This window comes from Homarus americanus, unplaced genomic scaffold (assembly GCF_018991925.1).
Source record: "Homarus americanus isolate GMGI-L3 unplaced genomic scaffold, GMGI_Hamer_2.0 scaffold60365, whole genome shotgun sequence".
Taxonomy (NCBI): Eukaryota; Metazoa; Arthropoda; class Malacostraca; order Decapoda; family Nephropidae; genus Homarus; species Homarus americanus.
Genome location: NW_024726307.1, coordinates 70,975 through 76,974, shown reverse-complemented (window position 1 = coordinate 76,974; position 6,000 = coordinate 70,975).

The window sequence follows — 6,000 nt, the reverse complement described above, 5'->3', positions numbered from 1 at the left end:
TGGTGCCATACCGTAACATAATCCTCTGCCTCCAGGATAATAGTGGTGCCATACTGTAACATAATCCTCTGCCTCCAGGATAATAGTAGTGGTGCCATAATAAAACATACTGCCCAGATAATAGTGGTGTCATACTGTAACATATCTCGCCTCCAGGATAATAGTGGTACCACTGCAAACATAACTTTCACCTGGTGATAATAGTGGTGCCATATCGTAACATAACTTTCTGCCTCCAGGACACGGTTATTACCAACATAATCCTCTGTCTCAGATATGGTGGTGCCATAAACATAACCCGCCTCCAGGATAATAATGGTGCCATACTGCAACATAATCTCGCCCAGGATAATAGTGGTGCAATACTGCAATAAATCCTCTGCCTGGTGATAATAGTGGTTATACTGTACATAATCCTCTGCCCAGGATAATAGTGGTGCCATACTGTAACATATCCTTCGCCCAGGATAATAGTGGTGCCATACTGCAACAATCTCCGCCCAGGATAATAGTGGTACCATACTGTAACATAACTTCGCTCTCAGGATAATGGTGGTGCCATACTGTAACATAATCCTGTCTCCAGGATAATAGTGGTGCCATACTGTAACATATCCTCTGCCTCCAGGATAATAGTGGTGGTACCATACTGTAACATAATCCTTCTGCCCAGATAATAGTAGTGCCATACTGCAACATAATCCTCGCCTCCAGGATAATAGTGGTGCCATACTGAACATGGTCCTCTGCCTCCAGATAATAGTGGTGCCACACAAACATAATCTCCGCCTCCAGGATAATAGTGCACGATACTGTAAATATAATCTCTGCCTGGTGATAATAGGCGGTGCCATACTGTAACATAATCCCCGCCTGCGATAATGGTGGTGCCATACTGTAACATAATCCTCTGTCTCCAGGATACAATAGTGGTGTCATAATGTAACATAATCCCCGCCTGGTGATAATAAGGGTGCCATACTGTAACATAACCCTGCCCAGGATAATAGTGGTGCCATACTGCAAACATAATCCTCTGCCTCCAGGGTAATAGTGGTGCCATACTGTAACATAATCTCGCCTCCAGGATAATAGTGGTGCCATACTGCAACATAATCCTCGCCTCCAGGATAATAGTGGTGCCATACTGTAACATAACTTTCTGCCTCCAGGATAATAGTGGTGCCATATCAAAATATAACTCTCTGCCTCCAGGGCAATAGTGGTGCCATACTGTGCAACATATCCTTCGCTCAGGATAATAGTGGTGCCATACTGTAACATAATCCTTCGCTCAGGATAATAGTGGTACATACTGTAACATAATCCTCTGCCCAGGTAATAGTGGTGCCATACCAAAACATAATCCTCTGCCTTGCGATATTATGGGTGTCATACTGTAACATAACTTTCTGCCTTAGATATTAGTGTGCCATACTGTAACATAATCCTCTGCCTCCAGGATAATAGTGGTGCCATACTGTAACATAATCCTCTGCCTCCAGGATAATAGTGGTGCCATACTGTAACATAATCCTCTGCCTTAATTAATCTACATTACTGATAACATTATATACTTAAGTGGTTAGTTCGTCATACCGGCCAGACAGTCCGTAACAACATGACCAGGCTATTGGTCCGACAACAACTACGGTAGTTTGTGTCAGGTTATCTTGTTAACAATATATTGAGACTTCAAAGGCTGCCATGTGTTGTTGATGATGATGATGATGATGATGATGATGATGATGATGATGATGATGATGATACGCCGTCTGGAGCTATATTACCTGTCTACTGCATATTGTTATGAATGTAAACACCATTAATCTGAGTATATATAACTGTACAGTCAATGGGTATGTTAACAATCGCCTTGAATAAACTATAACTTCGTGTTGTATCTTTTTCGCTTACTCGTATATGTAAATTAGTTATGTGGTCAAATTGGATCAATGTCATTTAATATGTCGTGTTTGTACTTTCATTCATAACAAGACGTAAATTACATATTATTAATCTATTACGATATATCAAATTATGTGTTTTATATATTTTTTCCAAGTTTCCATTAATAAAAATATATCAGCTTGAAATTTAAAGGTAAAAATTTTTTTTTTTATAATAAACAGATGGACAACACACCAGGACTCACTGTCGCGTTATATACAAGATTGTTCAATTATCACAGCCCAGACAGTACACTGGCGCCTCGAGAACAGCTACCACGTATTTGCGGTGCTCACCATAAATAGAGGAGCTGGGAGTGTACAAGTGTTACTGATGCTCTTGAGTTATATATACCAAGTCACTGCCAGGAGTTGGTAGTACACGTTATATACATATATGTAGTTACTTATATACATATAGACCTAATATAAGCATACATATATAGTACACGTACATACATATACAGTACCCGCTGCATACATATACAGTACCATATAGCATACATATACAGTACACTGCATACATATACAGTACCCGCTGCATACATATACAGTACCCGCTGCATACATATACAGTACCCGCTGCATACATATACAGTATAGTACACACTACAATGTACCTCGATGAGGACCAAAGTATAAATAAACTATACAATAATACACCTTAGCGCCCTGGGAACCTCACGACTCTTGTTGACATTATTATTATTGTTTGTCTCTTTATCGTCCACGTCTTCGGAGGTTTAACTTTTAAAATGACGAAGAAAACATTTACTTAACCTAACCTGATCTAACCTACCTTGACCTAACATAACCTGACCTCTCCTGACCTAACATAACCTGACATCACCTAACCTGACCTGGCTTAACCTAGCGTAACATGACCTAATCTAAACTAAGTTAAGCAAACCTGACCTAGCTTGAAAGGACGTGATCCTAAGTGCTCGTGTTAGTGACCATAGAAAATGGCCGCCGTGTTGTGGAGGAAGAGGACGGTGTGTGAGGGAAGACGACCCCCTGGCCACTCTGTTAAGTCAGCTGGAGCAGTTGAGGAGAGATAGACACGTTTTAAGGGGAAGGCAAGCCCTCAGGACTGAACTCCTTCATGTAGGTGCCCTGCCTGAGCAGGCATGGAGAGTGGTTGTCTCCCAAGGGGCTAGGGTCAGACTCAGGAAAGCTGAGCCAGGAGCGTGGAGTGCAGTAACCCCTACCAGAGTGTTGGGAGGCTGGTGGGGAAGAGAAAAGGCAGGACGAGGAAGAGAAGAAGGCAGGAAGGACGGTGTGGTGCCAGGAGAGGGAAAGGAGCAGTTGTTCAAGCCCTGCCCAGTGGTAAGAGTCGTGGTAGTTAGGGACAGCAGGTGAGTTCTTAGATGAGGACTTTTTCTGCGGGAATGGGAAACGTAGGACTAGGGTGTATTTTGCTGGGGCTGGGATAGCGCATGTAGCTGAGAGGATAGATAGGGTTTTTGTTGTCGGGAAGGGGTACCAAGCCAGAGGTGTTAATGTAGTGTAGGAGGTAACGACATAGGAAAAGTTAAAGGTGAGAACTATTCAAGAGCTGAGGGAGACGGTGGGGGAAGGTTAGAGATGGGGGAGGGATCCCGATAGTATGTGGTGTCTTGCCTCGAAAAGAGGGTTGGTCGTGAATGTGTCCAGGGCAATTGCTATAAATTGCCGACTGGAAAAACATTATTTAAACAATGGTTGGGCGTTCATTGATATCTGGCAACCATTCTATGGCAACATTACCTGTTCGATCGTGACGGAGTACACTTTGTCTCGCACGGGGTGAAGACGTTGTCTGCATCCTGGAATTAATAAGTGTCACTCAAGGGGGCTAGAGAGAGGGCTTTTCGCCAGTAGAGAGAGGTCAGGATAAGTGGAAGTAAAAAAACAGAAAGCAGGTTCTGGGGTAAAATAGGTTACTCAGGACAAAGGGGTAAGACAGGACCAGGAAAGGGGTGGTTTAAATGTATACTATACAAACAGTAGGAGCGTTAGAAATAAAATAGACTGGCTGAGAGCGGTTGTAATGTGCCTAGAATGTGGGCGTCATAGCAATCACCGAAACTTGGATGAATCTGGCGAGCAGGAGCACATCAGAGTACCACATGAAGGTACAACCTTTTTCACAAGGACAGGGGAAGGTAGGAAGGGGAGGGTCGCACTCTTTAAGTCAGGGATACATTAAAATGTTGTATTAATAATTCAATAAAGGATGAAATAAGACCGAGTCATATGGGTAGAAATTATTGTGGAAGGAAGAACAACTAATTATGGGAGTGATTTACAGGCCCCCCAAGTCTTGGGAAAAGAAGCAGCTCAGCCCATATGGCAGAAATGAGTAGGGCAGCAAGCCACAACAACACCAATGCATTATGGGGAGTTTCAGCAGAAGCTCTTCCGGCTGGGACAACATTGGTGACGAATCTGAAGACTTCCTAGACGCAGTGCAGGACAATTTTTTAAAACAACTAATTACAGAACCTGCTAAGAGGTGACAATATTATCAGGAATATCACAATAATTTGAAGAACTAGGGAACAGTGATCACAGAGAAATCAGGTACACCTAAATTAGGAAACGAAAAAACAATGACAATATGGTGTCCCAGACTTTCGATCGGCGGATTATGAAGGGTTAAGAAGGTACCTAGGTGAAGTCGCCTGGGAACAGTCCAGGTCAGTCCCCGGTAGGAACGGTGAGACTTACCGGCGACACAATAACAATTGATCATGACATAATATATTCACTAGTATGCTACGTAAAGCACAAGAGAACAAAATATGCCATATAGAAAAAAGAGGTGGGTCCAAATAAGAATGAGCCAAGGTGGATGACAAAAAAATTAAACAATAAAAGATAAGAAAAGGAATTTTAAGAAATTAAAGGAGGGGAGGAGCAGCTCAGAAATAGGTTGAGGAACTGTATCTAGGAATGTTTACTGAAAAATGTAAGAAGGAAGGCAAAGAGGGACTGCAAGAAATCAGGATATGAAAGAAAATCCAGGAAAAATCTCAAAGGTTTTTCAATTATATAGGACAAGGTCACAAGACAAAATGGAGACTAAAGTCAGAGAGAGGGCTGATCTGTGATAATTAATGGAAATCACCAAAAGCATTAAACAGCTACTTCTTATCAGTTTCTGAAAGGAATTTCACGATGAAATGCCAGAGGTGGAACTGATATTTGAGGAAATGAAGAAAGAGAAATTAAACAATATCACTATCAGAAAAGAGGATGTTCGAAAGATAAATAAATTAAAAAGAGAAAAAATTGGGGTTGCATGAAATTTTCCTTAGAGTTTTGAAAGAGTGTGAGAACAGATCCAGCGGACCCCCTCGTAGGGTATTTTAACATCATTAAACTACAGGTGTTATGCCAGACTTGTGAAACAGGCAAATGTAGTACCCATATTCAAAAAGGGGAGACAGAGCATCAGCGTCAAATTACAAAGGCAGGTGGTTTGACGTCAGTAGTGAGGAAATTTCTTGAATCGATTAGAGCAAATCGCATCCGATCACATTTAGAGAAAAACAAATTAATCTACGACTCTCAACATATGGGTTTACAAAGGGAAAATCTTATCTCACCAAATCTGCTAACGTTTTTTAGGAAGTCTTCGAGGCAGTAGATAATGACGAAAATTACGATGATATTTACTTAGACTTTAGTAAAGCCGTTTGACAAAATTGCATCAGGGCTTCAGAGAGGAAAAGTTAAGGCTCATGGTATCGAGGAAAGTTTATAAAATCCTTGGCTCACCGATAGAGACTCAGAGAGTCAGCGTAGATGGTGTTAAATCTGAGTGGGGCTGTGTAAACGACCTAGATACTGGGATCGCCAGTGACATAAGCAAGTTTGCGGATGACGCAAAATAGGGCAACAAATTAATTCAGGGCAGGATACAAATGCACTACAGGAGGATTTAATGACTGCAAGGTAATTAAAATGGCAAATGAAATTCAGCACCAGCAAGTGGGTGTACTTAATATTGGAGAGAACAAATACTGTCAATGTATACAGCCTTAACAATCAACCTAGAAGAAGT